Here is a 20,358-nt window from a genome sequence, read left to right on the forward strand (position 1 = left end):
GGAGAACAATATGGAGGTTCCTTAAAAAACTAAAAATAGAATTACCGTATGACCCAGCAATCCCACTACTGAGCATATACCCAGAGAAAACCGTAATTCAAAAAGATACATGCACCCGAATGTTTATTGCAGCACTATTTACAATAGCCAGGTCATGGAAGCAACCTAAATGCCCATCAACAGACGAATGGATAAAGAAGTTGTGGTACATATATACAATGGAATATTACTCAGCCATAAAAAGGAACGAAATTGAGTCATTTGTTGAGACGTGGATGGATCTAGAGACTGTCATACAGAGTGAAGTAAGTCAGAAAGAGAAAAACAAATATCGTATATTAATGCATGTATGTGGAACCTAGAAAAATGGTACAGATGAGCTGGTTTGCAGGGCAGAAGTTGAGACACAGATGTAGAGAATGGACATATGGACACCAAGGGGGGAAAACTGCGGTGGGGTGGGGATGGTGGTGTGCTGAATTGGGCGATTGGGATTGACATGTATACACTGATGTGTATAAAATTGACGCCTAATAAGAACCTGCAGTATAAAAAAACAAACAAACAAAACAACTAATACTAAACTTTCATTGGGTTATTTGTATGGAAATATGTTAATATAAATGTTTCAGACATTACATGAAATTTCTAAAAATCTTATATGTTCTGGTATAATGTTATAAGTAATAATCCTAGTTATTACTTTAAAATGTATATCTCAGAAATAACTAATTTTCTTGTCAACTGCATTATTATGAACTTTCATCAAATCTTTAACTGTGGTCATTTTTAAGTCTTTTGTCATTTACAGACAGTTCTGGGTGTACTCTGATGCTTTTGCAAATATGTTCCTATAAAAGGGTTTCATCTTCAAGAAATTCATGGAAAAGACTCTGACAAGTACAGGTTTCTGGTAACTGACTGTACTGCTGAACTGAATGAATAAGCATTTTCAGAACTCTAATGAAAAACTGATGAACTCAAAAAAGTGCTAACAAAAGATCAAGATGGAAAAAAAAATTTAATTACATGGGACTGAGTGAACTGATGAGGATTAGTATAATTTTTGTGACTTTCTGTCTGAATTAAAAAAAAAAAAATCCCACAAGGACTCAGAGGCAAAGAATATACAAATCAATTTTCACTGCAAAGTAAAGGAGCTGTTACAGTGGAGGATTACTGGACTGAATGTCAATATTATGACATAGTATGAGTGTGTTTCAGGTTTGGTAATTGCAATCATTGTTGCTTTTGTTGTGGTCATCCATGTACAGTGCTTTGTGTCAGTCTATTTATCTCTTGTAAAAATAAAATACAGTGTGTGTGTGTGAAAAAAAAAAATGTCAACAAACAAGCTTCTGTTTCCTGAAGCATCATCTTTAGTGATCTCCCATTTCATGGGCAACACTCCTCTTCCTTCTTTAAAAAATAGAGAGAAAAGCTAACTTCTTTAATGTTTCCTCTCTCTCTCTCTCTTTCACACTTTCTCCCTTTTTGGCAAGATCATTGAAGGTACCTTCTGGTTAACCCTCAAATTTCATACTTTGGAAAGAATTACAAAAGTCATTTCATTTTTCTTACTTTTATCAAACACTCAAGTGTTTAGTGAATGCTGATAATTTAGTTCCAGATATCATTTGAAAACTTTGTTTGCAAACCTAGTAGTTATTCTTTGTACAAAAGCGCCAGGTTTTCAAGAATCAATTATTTTCAAATGCAAAATGGAAGACTGCTGTGTTTTTACATTAGGAAATCTTTTATAGTAACCTTGCAGAACTGAAATTTGTAGAGTTGGACATTAACTGTTAACTGAGAACACTCAGTTATTGCGAACTCAAAAAAATATTTAAAAAATATATGAAATGTCACAGATGTGTGTCATAGTACATGGGATGATAATTTTAAAGATGTGCTCTAATTACATATTCCATGGAGAAACAGAGGTCTTCCATTTAAATACAGCAATGCCATCCCATACATTTAAAGTTCCCTGTCATATCAGCTTTCCATTATATTTTTGTGACAGGTGAAAAATAAGCAATAAACAAAAATGTTGATAAGGTCACAAACCTGTTATGCTGTCTTCAGTCTGAGACACTTGAGTGTCATAAAGATGCTGACAAAGGGAAAGGGCTTTTAAGAAAATTCAGTAGTATGATTAAGGAGCTAGGAAGTTAGACTTAAAATGAGGGATTAAAAGGATGAAATATGTACACTGAGCTGAACTGTGACAAAGTAGGATGAGACAAGTTATCTGTTTAGAAAACTCTGGAAGTTATAAATGACAAAGAGGTTGCAGTGCTATTTTGCATGCACACAAATGCAGACATACATACACATGCATATTTTCTGGAATAATTGCCATCGTTCCTTTGGTAAGATTTTAATATAACAAATTTTCAAAACTAAAAGTATTAAAAATAAAATTTCCATAATATTACCCATATAATTAATTGTATTTTTAAATCATTGATTTAAAATTCTAAGAAAAAGACACCCCCCCATATTAATTGCCAATATATCTACAGTAAAATTTTATTATGATTCAGCTTGGTGTATTAAGCAGAGTATAAGCTGTGCAAAAGATGTCCTGTTTGACAATTTCACATCTGTCACGAGCTAGCAAATAGTCTCTTAACCTCTCCCAGCCTTAGTTTCTTCATCTATATAATAAGGACATTGCATTGGATGTCTTAAAAACTTTTCTGGTGTAATACTCAAATTTTTATCAAAATAAAATTTAAAGTATTGACTGTTGGTGACATTTCTTTGAATTAAAAACAATGAGTATACAAAGTATTTTAAAATGTTTTTTAAAAAGAGCTCTTTAATAAAATATAGTGATTTAGAAAGCAGTAAGAAGAGAGGCCAAAAAAAGATTGAAGCCTTCTCTCTTTCCCAAGTCCTTAATAAAAAGATTCAACAAATAAATTAAGAATTCTCTTTTAGGTGAGGTGGAATTTAAGCTTGCCAACAATTTCTGTAGAGTATTTATTATAGGAGTTGTTATCATTGCCTGAGAAGTCAGGGAACCCAGAAACAAGTGTGGAAAAGACACACATTTATTAGGTGACATGAGAATTTTGACATGTGTATTGAATTCCTTCAGCGGTGTGTTGATGAGGATTGCACTGCCTATTGGCTTCATGAGTACATTTGAGGAGATAATTTATGGGACCCTTACATTGGAAGGAGACTCTGTTTTTGAGTGAAATAAAACTTACCCTTTGTATATGGGCAATATTTGCTTTTCCTGCACTTCATTAGGGGGAGCAAATAAGAAGCAAAATAATTGTAATTACAAAAATAATGAGAAGTTTCGAGGACTTATCTATTCATTTCCTGAATGACCAGTGGTACGGTTCCCAACATGACTGAAAAACTCCCTGCTTTAAGTAGCTTATATTTTGTTAGGTAAAATTTAAAAAGCAAACCAATAAATATTTAATATGGTAAGAAATATGTACAAGTGCTACTAATAAAAATAATATATAGAAATAATTGATAGCATGACTCTGGGAGAGAGGGATTCCTTTTGTAGACAAAGTGGTCAGGATAATGCCTATCTGAGATTGTGACATTAGTAATCAGAGTTCTTAATATAGTTAAAGTGGAAACCAGGAAATTATGTTAAAATATGAGAGAAGACTATTTCAAGCTAAAATGACTTTATGAAATGAAAAATCATATCATGTCATATTTAAAACTTTAAATATAAGCAATAAAAAACAAAACGGTCATTTCTTGGGAGTGAATTAAGGCTATAGATGTCAAAAAGATAAAATATCTCTCAACGAAGCAAGGATATGAAGAAATTAAATCTACAATTGAAAAGAAATGCATTTGAAGGAAAAATCCTAGAGACCTACTGTGCAAGTAGAAATTTTAGAATTGATAAAATGAACAGATGCTGGACTAATAAATCTTAATAATTAATAGAAGAAAATGTATTTTAGCTAAATAAATATTCCAGTGTTAGAATTGAAATGGATCTCTAAGTTCCTGGCATTTTAAGCAGAAAAGGCATATGCCCAGATGAATTATGGTGACATTTATGGATCAAAAGAAGAAACAGAAAATCTATTGCAAGTATATGTGTATATATATAATATAACAAGAACATATATATGTATATAACAAGAATACATGTATATATAACAGGAACAAATTACCTAGAAAAGGCAGACTGATAAGCTTTTTCATTTTCAACACTAGAAGCTAGAAGACATTTGAACACCATTTATAGATAATTGAGGGAAAATTGATTTTGAGCTAAGAATTATATGTACCTCTTTAGAGAAGAACAAAGATGACAAGTTCAGATGTCTAATGATTCAGATAGTAGGGCCTCTATAAACTGTAGGAAACAAAAAATTACTTAAGGAAAGTAATTAAGAACAAAATCTCAAGAGAAGAAAAGACAAAAGGGAACATTAAAGTCACTAGTGATAAATCTGTGATATTTAGTTACATCTAAATGTATCAGAGAACACGATAAGAGTTTTAGTATTGATATTAATTTCAGATTATTGGATTAAAAGGAATAAAAAGAGTTATTGTAAAAAATTTTTAAAGTTTGGTAGCTTGATATTAGCTTTTCTAACTTATTTTTGCAAGACTTAATAGTTCATTGGGTAAAGAAAAGTGCAGAGTTGGGGTGACGGCAGTGGGAAGTCAAAATATCTTGGTGCTACCAAGGTATGTATAAATTAACTCAATTTTATATAATAATAGAGAAAATTACATTTTGTTGATAGTTATGAGCTCAATAAACACGTCTTGGTGAATTTATTTGATTATTAGAAATATAATGTGTCATATTGTGTGCTATAATGTGTTCCAGGAATATTTTTAACTTAATATTCTATGCTCTTTATATTCAATCACTGATTTTTAGCTTTTTATTTTTCTGATCTATTGATCAGCATCTTTTATTTATCTTTCAAGTAGATCTTTTAATAAGCATCTTTGTTTTATTTCTCTTTCAATCAGATTTATTCAATCTTATATTAATAGATTTATTCAATCTAAAATCTTGCAATAAATAGTTCTTATTTGATTTATTTTAATTTCTATTTTATTTTATTGAATGGAATATTTATATAAATATTAATATATATCATATATAATACTAATAAAGCTTTTTAAAAGAACATAATATAATGTTTAATAAAATATTAAAAATAGTTCATTTCTTATCTCTAATTAGAGAATTATGCTTATGAAAATCAGTTATGGTAAGCTGGAAAATAACTTATTTCTTCCAAGTGACTTGAATATGAACAATTTGAAAGATTCGAGTAGGAGTGAATTCAAATAGGATAAACTCTTCTCATGTGAATTTGTGACTCTCTTTGATTTGCTCTAATTCTGATAAATCTAGGAGCTCCTTTATTTCCAAGTATATTTTTCAATTGATCTGACACATTTCAATAGAATGTTTGTCCAATGTGAGGAGCCTAATGGTTCATGAGCAGCATAAAAATTTGACTACTAATAACTAAAGGCAGTTAGAAGTGGAACATTAAAATAATTTTTTTTTGTAAAATCACTTCTCAAAGTAGGAGAGGAGAAGAAAACTATTTTTACTGGCTAATGTGTGAGAATTTATTTAATGTTCGTGTCTTTTGTAAGAAAATTTTATATCACCAAGCAACACAATCTTTATGCTAAGAGTGGAAAAGTAAGCTTTAATATTCCAGATATCTGTGTTCTAAAATTTAAATATTTAAATGATTTTATTACTACTAGTTTAATTTTAGGTTTTAACACATACTGAGTTAACTGCATTGAAATACCCATACTACAAAATAACAAACAAAAATATTTTCTTCTCTTGTATATTTCAGTTAAAACAACCCTCTCTCTAGCCTACTACTTTTCAGAATAAGGATTTTGCTCCAAATTACTATTTTAATTGTGAAAAGGTGAACACTAACTTCTTCAATTTCTATGTATTCCAACTTCAACAATTCAAAAGCAACTACTCCCTAGGGACTTCCCTAGTGGTCCAGTGGTAAAGAATCTGCCTTACAATGCAGGGGACGGGTTCAATCCCTGGTCAGGGAACTAAGATACCACATGCTTCAGGGCAACTAAGCCCACGTGCCACAACTACTGAATTCGTGCGCTTCAACTAGAGCCTGCATGCCACAAACTACAGAGCCCATGTGCTCTGGAACCCGCACGCCACAACTACAGAGCCCACATGCCCTGGAGCCTGTGTGCCACAACTAGAGAAGAGAAAACCCACATGCCACAACTAGAGAGAAACCCGCACACCACAACGAAGAGTCTACAAGCCACAATGAAAGATCCTGAGTGCCTCAACGATGATCCTGCATGCCACAACTAAGACCCGATGCAGCCAAAAATAAATAAAAAATAAAAAATAATAAAACAAAACAAAACAAAACAACAAAAGCAACCACTCCCATCTCTACACCTCCATCTGTGAAGAGTAGGCTAGAGAGGAGGTTGTTTTAACTGAAATGTACAAGAGAAGAAAATGATATTTTTGTTATTTTGTAGTATGGGTATTTCAATGCAGTTAACTCAATATGTGTTAAAACCTAAAATTAACCTAGTAGTAATAAAATCATTTAAATATTTAGTTTTTAGAACACAGATATTATTCTGAAAAGGGTCCCTTATTAAGAGAAAAAAATTATATTTGAATTCCCTTAGCGCCAGTATACTAAGAGGAAGGCAGAGTCAACTACATCATAAAGTGTGAATTCCACACTGCAGTAAAGAGACAAAAACAGAAATGATACAGAAGGTATAGAAAGCCTATTCTTTGAGAACTGCAGAGTTGTGAGCAGAAGAAAAGAGGTAGAGGAATTGATCAACCCAACTGCCTGGCATCCTGTACATGGACTGTAGTATCAAAGTGTGAGGCCTGGGTGATAGGTTGAAGGGAATACTGAAAACCATCAACTCCACATGTAGACTGAGAGACTAACCAATTAGGTCCTTCTGAGCAAACCTCAATTCTCTTTTGGCTTGAAGATTACCCAGAGAGACCACCCTGACCCCATAGAGGGACAAAGAATGCCATTTAAGGTGCTACCCATCCATGAATTAGAAATAGTGGTAGCTTGAAGGAGAATCTGCTGTGTCCTGTGACCAGAGATCCTAGAGCAACCTTCTCAAACTGAGAGACAATGAGAGTCACTGCTAGAACACAAACATATACACCAAACTGGCAACATATTCATGGGGCTAGGTGCAAAATGAAAATGAGGTACCTCTTGTTACATTTTTTTTAAGAATTTCAGTATGGTGACAGCAGCATTAAACCAAGGGTAGGGCCCTTCTCAGTGTGGGCTGTGCATGACTGCACAGATCACACACCCATGAAGCTAGTTCAGCACATACACAGAACCAGTGAGAACCCAGGTGGGACCGAGTCAATACGGAGGATAGGGATCCTATCTTGACAACTGGGCAGTCAACCACAAAGGAGAAAAAGAATATCCTAGTGGAAGCTACAGGACATGGTGAATAATACAGAGACCTGCAGATAATCTTAGGGTCCTCTTCTGCACATGACATAGTGTAAGCCCCTTCCCAAATTTCCAGATGTCAAGTTAGAAAAGAAGAAATAAGAAAGAGCCAAGAAATCTAAAAGACTAGATATGTATCCTTAAAAAATGGTTTATGTTAGTTCATCACCATATTTTGAATGGAGGGGTTGTAAGAAAAGCAATTCAATTATTTAATAAAAAGAAACTACAGGGCTTCCCTGGTGGCGCAGTGGTTGAGAATCTGCCTGCCAATGCAGGGGACACGGGTTCGAGCCCTGGTCTGGGAAGATCCCACATGCCACGGAGCAACTGGGCCCGTGAGCCACAACTACTGAGCCTGAGCGTCTGGAGCCTCTGCTCCGCAACAAGAGAGGCCGCGATAGTGAGAGGCCCGCGCACCGCGATGAAGAGTGGCCCCCACTCACCGCAACTGGAGAAAGCCCTCACACAGAAACGAAGACCCAACACAGCCAAAAATAAACATAATAAATAAATAATAAAAATTAAAAAAAAAAAAAAAAGAAACTACAATTATTTGGTTACATTTGAGTGTTATGTGTGAAACTTCAATGAAATTGTTTTGTTTATCAACTTCAGTAAAATTAAAAAGTTCAAATAAATTTTAAGTATGACACTATTTTTCTAATTGAAATTACATCCTTTATTTTTGAAAAAGAAAAAAAATGTTAACTTTCTTTTTCATCTGAATTGCCTTGTTGAAAGAACTTCACGATATGCTGCATAGGGTTTATTTAAAAACATTTAATAAAGTTTTCAGTAATGGTTAAATTAGATGACTTAGGATAAACAGAATTAACTATGAAAAACACCTTACATTATTATCTCATGAATTTTCATAAACATTCACACATTTCTTTTATAAGACTACAGTAAAAAAAATAAACAACTCTGATTTGAATGATTTTTACTACCTTGAAGATATTACACATAAAATCCTTTTCAAATTAAGAAGTTTAAAAATCCCTGGGGAAAATTTAAAATATATGAAATAATTTATAGGCACTGATATTTAAAATAAAAAATGCACAAAACCGTCAACAGAGAAGGGAGAAAGAATAGCATCTGGTTTCAAAGTAAGTTCCCAGAGAACTCCTAGTTTCTCTGTTTTGCATTTCCATGTCCCCTGTTTATTGGTTTAATGTCTGTGTTGCATGATAAACCATAAATATCATATCTGGGGTTTTACCTATTTTATACATTCTCAAATTTTTGGAATCCAACTATTTGTGCCATATAGTATGTACTTATTCCTAGTAGTAGCTGAATAAGGACTAACTGATAACACTTCATTAAAATTTTTTTTTGCTTTTTTTATATTTTTCTCATCGAAATTGTTTTCAGTTTACCAGCTTCTCTTTCACACTCCATTACATTCTTGTCATGTAAAGATATTAGTTGAATTCTGTGATGTAGGGCTGTAGAATAATACAGCAAAATATCAATTCTGATTTAGTATTGTAAAATGACATCAAGTAATTTTAGAGGGGTTCTTTCAGAGAGAAAAACGTTTACAATGAAATATAACCAGCCTGAACTGCTAAACATATCAAGTAAAAATATTGTAGCATCGTTTTTCCCCTAGTTAATTGCTTGAGCTTCCACCTGCCCCATTAACAGGAAATATATCCCTCTAGGGCTACAAAGTCTTCAAAATATCTCAAGAATGCTAGGGGCTTGTAACGTTCAAAGACATGTCAGAATCTGTTTTCCACCTCCAAGTGAAGAGAAAACAAAAGTTTCATCAGGTTGATAATGCCATGGATTTTGAAAAAGAATTAGAGAGAATCATAATGTTTTACTTTACTATTTTTACTTTTTGAAATGTGAACATTTTAAAAACACATACAAAAGTACAGAGAATGGCATAATGAGAACTTGTGTACCCATAACTCTGTTTTAACAATCATCAAGAGTCTGCCATGCTTATTTCATTGATCTCCCCCTTTTTGTAGGAGGCAGGTGGTTAGAGTGTTTTAAAGTAAACCCAAGACATCAAATCATTTAACTATTAAATGCCTCACTAGACATCTTTTGTAGGTAATGACATTTAGTAATTCTATAATACTGGTATCACATTTAATAAAAATAAATATCACTACTGACTATTTTATTTCAATTTTTTTCTGATTGACTAAAAATGTGTATTTACAACCAGTTTGTTCTAATCAAGATCCAAATGAGATCTGCTTTTAACAATAAACGTTATTGTTTTACGCTGTTACATATTAAAATTATTGGAGATTGATCTAAAATAGTACAGGTGACTTGTAAACCAAACCTCATTGCACCAGCTTGCCTCATAATCCATGGAATGCATCAGTAGCCCACTACCACACAAGCCAATAAACGTGACCATTTTGCTTTCCTGGACATTGTTCCCAGGACTCTGACTACTTCCCTTTTGTATAATTCAGGCACAAAGGGTCTGGTTACATATTCTATTTCCAATGCAATGTGCCATTCACCCTATATTTATCCTTCTGCATGCCTCAGGTTGATGAATCATTCTGAGAAAGACACTGCAGGTGATTGCTAAGTGTTTTATACTGTAGCTTTTAAAATTTGGCAGCATTAAAAACACCCCAAATATATTGGCTTCAAACAATTTGTATTGGGCTAAGCTGGGCATCTCTACTTCTTGTTTTGACTGGGGTCACTCGTGTGTCTGTATCATTCCACTCATCTATACTTTTCATCATAGGCTGGCCATTAGACAGGATGATCAGAAAAAATGAGCCATCTGTGTCTGTCTTTCATTACACATACAAGCTTGGGCTTCATTATATGGTGGCAAATGAAGGGTTTTCATTATGCAAACATTTTTCACCTTCCTGCTTGCAACACGTTAGCTATTGCTCTATTGGTCAAAAGAAGCAATGTGACCAAGGCCAGAATCAGAGTAGTAAGATACCACACAAAGGTAGGCTAGGCTAAATGCATTGGAGAATAGTATTCTGATAATCTACAACATATTTCAACCTTCTAAATAACTATATTTAGAGTATATTTTGGCACCTTCTTCATGAGAGAAAAGGAAAACAATCTCATAAATTTAATTCCAGTTAAGCATTCCTCTGTAAGATGACTTGATTAATATAACTTTGTTTTGAGAAAAGCAATATAATAACATTATATTCACAACACTAATCATTTGTCCCAGCTTATAATTAAGTAACATTGATAAAGCCCCTTGATGCCTTTGCTTGGTTTCCTTCAAATTGGAAGAGATTGTATCTGTCTATTCTTCATCAAAATGGCATTTTCAATTGCATCACCTGAACCAGATAACCACAAGCCTCTGACAGGACTGTCTTTCAATACACAATGGTGGAAACTGACAATGAAGCCCTGGGAGACTGATGCATTTTCAACAATGCAGGGATTATTATTTTTTTTTCTTAAAACCTGCCTTTTTCCCCCAACAGGGAACAGGTTTAAAACATTCAGTGAAGGATAAAAGCTATTCTACTGTTTTTTTTAATGGTTATTTCTAAAAACTTGAAAAGTTTCATGTCACTTTCAAGTACATTATTAAGAGAGGCAGAGCCAGATCAGATTCAAACTTTCGTCTCTCACAGCCAAACTCCTGCAATTGAAAATGCCAGGGTGACAAAGGAAGCTGCCGTGTAAGAATAAACTGTTCTGGCTGAAAGAACCTAACTCTCCCGATCATCCTGATGATACCTGTGTTATTTCATAGGTGTCACACTTAGATTAGATAAAAACACTACAATTAAATTGAAAACTAATGACACTACAGGAAAAATGTCAAGTAAGTCTTATTTTTCACCAATCCATGTTATTGTTTGTGAGAACCTAATGTGAGGCTTCTAGTATGATGTGCAGGAAGGCTGCCATGCATGCCATAAGCTGAGCTGAGTGGCATTATAAGCTTGATCAGGAAATTAAATGTCTTATAAATGATACGACAGAAAAATCACTATGACCCAATTGCAGTTGGCTATGGGTCACCTGTCTTCCTTTTGGCCTCAGTTATTAAAGCCAGTATCTATCTTCCTGTATCCTGTAGGATTATGTTAGCTTATACAGACTTATAAGGAAACTAGAGAGGAATTGGAAGAAAAAAATAGTGTTTCACCAATGGCTCAGTTCTTGTCTCTTCCTGAAGAGATCAGCTACCCTTCTGAAATGCTCTAAAAATACAATACAATCATTAAATTTTTTAAAAAAAAAATTTCTACTCATATTAACTGCTAGATTTCATAAAAACAGTATTAAGGATCTCTTTGAAAAGTAAATTTTAAATGATGTAATCTAGAAAGCATAGAGCAAAAGTGTTTGGAGTATATTTGTTTTATTCTTGAAAGTCAGCAGCTTTAATTTGGCAGTTATTTTTAAGATAATTTTTGACTTAAAAGAGGGTTGCACAAGAATATTACAGAGAGTTTCTGAATGTCCTTCACAGCTATCCCTGTGTTAACACCTGTCAAAACTAAGCAATTAACCTTGGAATAATACTATTAACTAAAGACATTAACAAGTGTTGATGAGGATGTGAAGAAATTGGAACCCCTGTGCACTGTTGGTGGAGATTCTTCAAAAAATTAAAATTAGAACTACCATATTATCCAGCAATCATTCTTCTGGGTATTTATCCAAAAGAATGGAAAACAGGATCTCAAGGAGATATTTGCAATTTCATGTTCATTACAGCGTTAATCACAGTACCCAGAAAGTGGAAACAACCTAAATGTTCTTTGATGATGAATGAAGAAAATGTGGCATATACACACACAATTATTTTCATAAAAAATTAAGGTAATCGTGTTATATACTACATCATGAATGAACCTTGAGGAAATTATGCTAAGTGAAATAAGTCAGCCACAGAAGGACAAAAACTGCATGATTCCACTTACATGAAGTTTGTAAAGTAGTCAAACTCATTGAAGCAGAAAGTGGAATGGTGTTTGCCAGGGCCTGAGGGGAGTGGGAGATGGGCAGTTGCTGTTCAGTGTGTAAAAAGTTGCCGTCATGCATGTTGAAAAAGCTCTAGAGAACTACTGTACTCTACACTTAAAAATTTAACAGGTTAGATCTCATATGATGTGTTTTTTCACCACAATTTAAAAAATGCAGTGATAACTGTAGGTTGACTTTGTCTCCTGTGATACTTCTAAACTATTTTATTAGTTCATATAGTGTATTGATAGGTCTTCTTTCTTTTTTAGTATTTTTATACAGTCATTTATGCCGTATGCAAATAGAAACAATTTTATTTTGTCTTATCTAGTGCTTCTGTCCATTTGTTTTGCTATAACAAAAATACCATAGATTGAATGGCTTATACACGACAGAAATTTACTTCTCAAAATTCTGAAGGCTGTAAGTGTGAGATCAGGGTAAGTCCAATTGTGGTGAAGGTCCTCTTCCAGTTGCAAACTGATGACTTCCCACTGTATCCTCCCTCATATGGTGGGAGGGGTGAGGGATATCTGTGGGAGCACTAATCCCATTTATGAGGACTCCACTCTCATGACCTAATCGCCCCAAAGCCCCACTTCCTATCACTTTGGGGGTTAGGGTTTCAACACGTGAATTGGTGGGGGGGGGAGACATAAATATTCAGTTCCTAGTATACAGTCTGTTTTCCATCTATCCCTTATGCACTGTCTACGAATTCAAGTATGGTGAAGGGGTAAGAGAAGAAAATCTTTGCCTATATTCCAATCATAGGGGCAACACTTTCAGTCTTTCACCATTGAATATGATGTTAGTGCTATGGTTTCTCATAGAGGCCCTCTATCAAGTGAAGGAAGTTCACTTGTATTCTTATTTTGCTGAGAGTTTTTATCATGAATGAACATTAAATTTTGTCAAATGCTTTTTCCACATCATTCTGTTGATCAACATTTTTTTTCTTGTTTAGTCTATTAGGGTGAAATTTATTAGTTGATTTCCAAACAGTGAAACAGTCTTTCACTCTTGAGGCAAGTCTCTACTTTGTCTTGATGTATTATTCTTTTTATATATTGTTGGATTCAATTTGCTAATAATTTGTTGAAAAAAATTTTATCTATGTTCATAAATTATATTGGTTTAGGTTTTCTTTTCTTGTAATATCTTTGCCTGGTTTTCATTTTATAATAAGCTGAGCTCAGGAATGATTTGGCAAATGTTTCCCTCTGTTCTGTTTTCTGGAAGAAACTGTGTAGAATTGATATTATTTCTTCTTTATACTCACTAGTAAAATCACCTGGGTCCGGGATTTACTTTTTTTGCAAAGCTTTTAAATAGAAATTCAATTTCTTTTATAAGTATAGGGCTATTTGGATTATTTATTTTGCAAGATTTTGTCTTTAGAAAAATTTGTCAATTCCAAGGTTTTTGAACTTATGTGCATAAAATTGTTTGTTTTATTCCCTTATTATCCTTTTAATATCTTTTTTTTTAAATTATTTATTTATTTATGGCTGTGTTGGGTCTTCGTTTCTGTGCGAGGGCTTTCTCTAGTGCGGCAAGTAGGGACCACTCTTCATCGCGGTGCGCGGGCCTCTCACTATCACGGCTTCTCTTGTTGCGGAGCACAGGCTTCAGACGTGCAGGCTCAGTAATTGTGGCTCACGGGCCTAGTTGCTCCGCGGCATGTGGGATCTTCCCAGACCAGGGCTCGAACCCGTGTCCCCTGCATTGGCAGGCAGATTCTCAACCACTGTGCCACCAGGGAAGCCCCCTAATATCTTTTTTTATACAAATTTATTTATCTTTGGCTGCGTTGGGCCTTCGTTGCTGCACGCAGGCTTTCTCTAGTTGTGGTGCGTGGGCTTCTCATTGCAGTGGCTTCTCTTGTTGCAGAGCATGGGCTGTAGGTGCGGGCTTCAGTACTTGTGGCTCTCAGGCTGTAGAGCACAGGCTCAGTAGTTGTGGTGCACGGGGCTTAGCTGCTCTGCGGCACGTGGGATCTTCCCGGAGCAGGGATCGAACCCGTGTCCCCTGCACTGGCAGGCAGATTCTTAACCACTGTGCCACCAGTGAAGTCCCATATCCTTTTAGTATCTGTAAAGACTGTGACACTATTCTTTCTTTTCTTCCTGATATTGACAACTTGAATTTTCTCTTTTTTATTCTTGGTTAGACTGGCTTGAGGTTTACCTGTTTTATTGATTCTTCCAAGAACTGAAACAGCATTTGATTTTCTTGATTTTCCTCTACTATTTTTTCTGTTTTCAATTTCATTAATTTCTACTCTAGTCTTTATTATTTCTTTCTTCTGCTTGCTCTGGGTTATGAGTTGACCTTTAACACTGAAAAATATGGACACTACTTTTTTTAAATTCAAAATGTTCCTTGAGTTCCTAGCAGAGCAATTTCATGGAAAAAAACTGGTTTAATTTAATTTTTTTCAGTTTTAGAATATGTTCCCTTGGTTGCTTATGATATGATTATGACCTGCATGTGCGTCTTTCCCTATAGCTATAGAAGAAAAGAGATGCCATTCTGAGAGTTTTCATTATAATCCCTATTGTGTAAAAAGTGGGCTGTGCCTTTACAAATCAAAAACATTTAGTGACAAAACCTTTAATATTAGTACATGATGATAAAACTTACTTTTGCACTACAAAGATAAAATGTGCACTATTGTGCATTTAGCTATGAGCCTATAATACCTCTTCTATTTCTCTAATCTCTTGAATTAATTTAACAAACCAAGAGTATTAGTAGGCTTAATATCTGCTCACATAAATAAATAATCAAAATAAAGAGTCCAGTAAGGAGAGTTGTAGCAAATGGAATCATGGTGAATATTACATCTTTTAACATGTAGGCTAAGACCTATATGACTGGAGAGATTAAATTAAATTATATTCACAGCATGAAATGCAAATGTTGTAACGTACTTAGGTTTAAAGCAACAAAAGTTCATATAAGAATGCTGATCTCCCTCTTCTTTATTAGTTAGTAAATTTATACTTCCTAAGTGGGATCCACAAAGTCCAAATATATCAATAACTACAACATTCTAATAGTTGTTATAAAACTTTTTCTCAAAATTTAAGACCAATTTAGGTATTAATATCATTTGTGAAGTCTTCATTTTCATTTGTTTTCTTCCATTTCCTATAAAAATGAATTTAGTTATTTGTTAAAATTACAACACTAGCATTATATTCTTATGAAGTATTTGTCTATTTGTCTCTCTAGAGCATTTTTTCTTTTAGATTGGAGTTTAATAATTTAATATGCTTCAGTAGGTACTGAGTTTTAAGAAATAAAATTTTCCTTATGAGAGTTAGAGAACTCTTAGGCCAACAAGTAGTTGATTAGCAAGATTTGCAGTAACCTCCAGCCCAGAAAAACACAACTGCATTTCGAGACAAAGAGGCAATTATTGCCAGTAGCATGAAAGAGCTCTCCAAAGAAAAGGTAGTCTTCCTCATTCAGCTTTATTTACACTTTCTTATTCTTCATATAGAGGTGAATATAGAGAGGTATAGGCCAACAGACTTCAATCATCTCCAATCAACAATATCAGTGCTGTTGTATGCCCTCTTTCACTCTCAGGAGGGTGCTACTTCAGCTGGGTGTTATTTTCTCTTTCATTGAGTGCTTCCATTGTTCCCCTATGTATCACCTTCCTTTTTTAGGCACCATAGATTTTATTCTCCATAAACTTGTTCCCAAAAAGTACCAAAAAAAAGCCAAAAATATAATCTTAACTGTACCTTGCATATTTTTGTGCCACAAACTATATAAGAGATAGAAAAACAGGAATTTTATATCTTGAAGACTTAAATGTGTTTAATTAAATACACACCTGCCCATCTCAACCTGCCTTTAATTAGACATGGGTTTGACTACTTTTGTAGTTGTTCCTGGAGATAAATTAGAGATGAAAATGTTGATGTGCTCAAAGTTAATCTTCTTCCTAACACCAAAAATGTTTATTTACTATGTTAAGTTTGTCTCTTATCATTTTACCATTTAGGAAAAATAAATAAGTCCCCTTTCAAAAGAATGTTGAATAGGCTTACTCCTCTTTTAACCATATAGGTCCAGACATGAGTTTCGGCTCAACCTCTTGTCTATTCCCCCCTGGCTTACTTGCATTATACCACTAATTACTACCTCATATAACTAACAGATTTTGACTTATAAAAAACAAACACATTAAGTAACTCCCAAATGCACTTAAACAATTTAATGTGCAATGTAAAATTCCAAGATATAAATAAATTTCATATTCCATGAAATTTCTGAGAAGGAAAGTCATAATCACATGTGCATATATCAAATCACTCCCATTCTGTGGTTAAAAAATTATTGCCTAAAGCACTATAAAATGATTTTTAAATGCTTATGGTATTCAATAAGAATAAAATATTTATATCATATTATGAGGAAAATCATGTTTTAATATGAGGTATGAATGTACTTGTAGTAGTTAGGGCTTATTAATTATTAAACTTTCTAATATCATATATGAAAAACTTTGGTGAATTACTTTTCAATATTCCAAGTGATGTAAAAATCTGTGGCTATATCATTAATTAATTTTGGTATCCAGGTCATTAATTTGCTTCTCCAAGTTTCACTAATGCTCTAGGCATGGATTTGAATGAATTGATGTCTAATACAGTATGATATTCATTAGCCATATTAAAGAAATTCTGGCATATCCTTTATATGAAATATCCTAAAACTTGTGCAGATCTCAGTCTCCTCTTGGAAAGAGAGGCAAATTCTGGCCTTCAGATTTAAAAGCTCTACGCCCTTATACCTGAATAGCTTCAGAGCATATGTAAAATGCGATTTCAATGATATATTTAGAAACACAAACATAGTAAGCCTTTTATACAAAGAAAATAGGAAATACTTCTTAAATACTTTATTAAATGTACAATTGTTGGTAATACAAGGCATCAGGAAACTTTAACTGAAATTTATAATAATCAATTTTTGTACAAAAAAATTTTCTACATTAAGAAACCATTTAAATGTATGTTTTGCAATTTCATATATTAAATGATTTAGTAAGGATGATGGTTTCCTCTTTCTCCTCTTAGAAAACATGCAAATATATCAGGGAGAGTGTAAAACAGGAATGCAAGCTCTACTTTTAATTAAAATAGGAAATACCTGAGACTGAATGACTTTAAGAGAAGGTGATGTCAACTGGGGGAGAGTTTATATGATGTATATGATGGCTCTCACAAATAACACTAAAAGCTGCAGAGCACAGACAAATATTGCAAAAAGCAATGCTCCAGGGTAAATGACGCACTATGAGAAGGAAAAAGGAGCAGAGATGCTGCCTGCAGGATCTATTCCACTCTTATTTTCACTGCTAAAATAATTCACTGACATACAAAACTCTGTACTAAGGATTCCTATAAATCTGGGTCACGGTCTGGACCTCCATGTCATAAAATATTTCTGGAAATAGGTGGTCAAATTAAATGAACACCATTTCAGGGTAAATAATGATAAAAAAGAAACCTGTCTAGGAGTTGCACAAAGATGCTACAAGAAAAATGAGAAAAGAAAAATAAAAGAATAGAAAGAAATGAAAGAACATCCTTAGAAAAATTTTACAGAGCAAATGAAGTTATGACTAAACAGAATGCCATGAATTAATAAAACAAGACCTCAAAACAGAGTTTCAAAAACTCAAAGACTATGATTAAAAAAAAAAAAAAAAGATGAGAATACTGTAGGGACTGTGGACTTCACTCTGAGTGGCCTGGAAGACATTGGATAGTTACTTAACAGAGATGTAATACAATATAACATAATTTAAAGACATCTTTATGGATGTCATGTGGTGAACTGGATGAAAAGGAGGAAATCATAAAAACAAGGGGAGCTATTAGAACCTATTACAAAACGTGATGGTGGCATAGACAAAAGTGTTAGCAGGGGAAGTGGTAGTTGCTGAGGATCCAAATGTAAATAAAACTTAGAAAAAATCCCCACACTCATCAATCATACTTTCCAAATCAGGGGCTCATGCAAAATACATAAGAAATATATATTATGTTTCATGGTAACAACTGTTACAGAGAAAGATAATCCAAGCTAGGAAAAAAGGAGTGTGGTTGGCCATTTGAGAGACACCTGAAAGAGTTGTAAAGCATGCCATGAGGACATCTGTGGAAAGAGCCCCCCAAGTACAGTAAATAGCACATGGAAATTTTCTGAGATGAGAAGGTGCTTGGCATGTTTAAGAAACAATGAGGCCAGCATGGCTAGAACAAAGAAAGGTTAAAGAGAACTGTAAGGATGTGGAGAGGGATGTATACTCAAGAGTAATTTTTTTTCTTTTTTTTCCCTTTATCTTGAGAAGGGAGAAATTACATTGTATGCTGATAGGAATGATTCTGAAGAGATATAAAACTGATAATGCAGGAAGAGACGAGAATTTCTAGAGCCAAAATTTGCTGAAGGGAGTCAGTGGGATGAATATGGAATATATATGGAAGAGATGGCTTGAGGAAAAACACCAATAGTATCCCTAGAAAGGAAAGCAATGTTAAAGGGTCAGATCAGATAAGTGGGTTAACATGGGGAGTGGTGGTGGAATTTCCCTAATGATTGTTTCTATTTATGGAGAAGGGAGTGGAGGTATTGAAAATTGAAGAGAATAGGGAAGATATGAAATATTAATCAAACTAGGGGTATGGTTAGTGAATGGCCTAGATTGGTGGTTCTCAAACCTGACTGCACACTGAAATTATCTATGAAATTAAAAAAAAACAGAATTGTGCAATTATACAATTCTGATTTAACTGATCTGGAGTGTGTCTCTGTATCACAATGCACAGACAAGTATGAGAATCACTGACCTAAGGAAGTGTGGTAGGTGTTATATGTATCAATATATGACACAGAAGGGTCATCTAGAGATGGGTGGTCCATTTTTTTTTAACTTTTTTATTGAGGTATAGTTGATTTACAATATTACATTAGTTTTAAGGGTACAACATGGTGATTTGATATCTTTATAGATAATATTTCATTTAAATTTATTATACAATAATGGCCATATTTCCCGTAGCTTATTTATTTTATATAGTAGTTTGTACCTCTTTATCCCCTACCCCATCTTGCCTGTTATTTCTCTCTCTCCCCTCTGTTAACCACTAGTTTGTTCTCTATAACTGTGTCTGCTTCTATTTTGTTATATTCATTTTTTTTTTATTTTTCAGATTCTGCATATAAGTGATAACATACAGTATTTGTCTTTTTCTGTCTGACTTATTTTATCAAGCATTATACCCTCTAGGTCCATTCATGTTGTTGCAAATGGCAGAATTTCATTCTTTCTATGGCTGATTAATAAACATCTTCTTTATCATCTTTTTCCATTCATCTCTTGATGGGCACTTAGGTTGCTTCCATACCTTGGCTATTATAAATAATGCTGAAATCAGCATTGGGATGCATGATCTTTTCAAGTTAGTGTTTTCCTTTCTTTGGATATATACCCAGGAGTAGAACTGCTGGATCGTATGGTAGTTCTATTTTTAGGTTTTGGAGGAATCTCCATACTGTATTCCATAGTGGCTGCACCAATTAACATTCTCACAGACAGTGTACTAGGGTTCCCTTTCCTCCACAGGTGGTCCATATTTTTAAAGTGAGACTGGTCAGCATGCTCGTGTGTTTTTCTCCATTCCTTTGTTTTTATTTTGTTGGTACAGAGTAGGTCAAGAGTGCCTTTAACAAGCATTAAACTTGGGCAGGTTTGTATGAGAAAAGGGAAAAGAGCAAAGGATAGTAGACAAAGAAATAGTTTTAATTAAGGCCTATTAGAATCTAAAATAGGAAGGAAGTGAGGTAATTAGGG

The sequence above is a fragment of the Balaenoptera borealis genome (genome assembly GCF_965194805.1).
Source record: "Balaenoptera borealis genome assembly, chromosome: 18".
Lineage (NCBI taxonomy): Eukaryota > Metazoa > Chordata > Mammalia > Artiodactyla > Balaenopteridae > Balaenoptera > Balaenoptera borealis.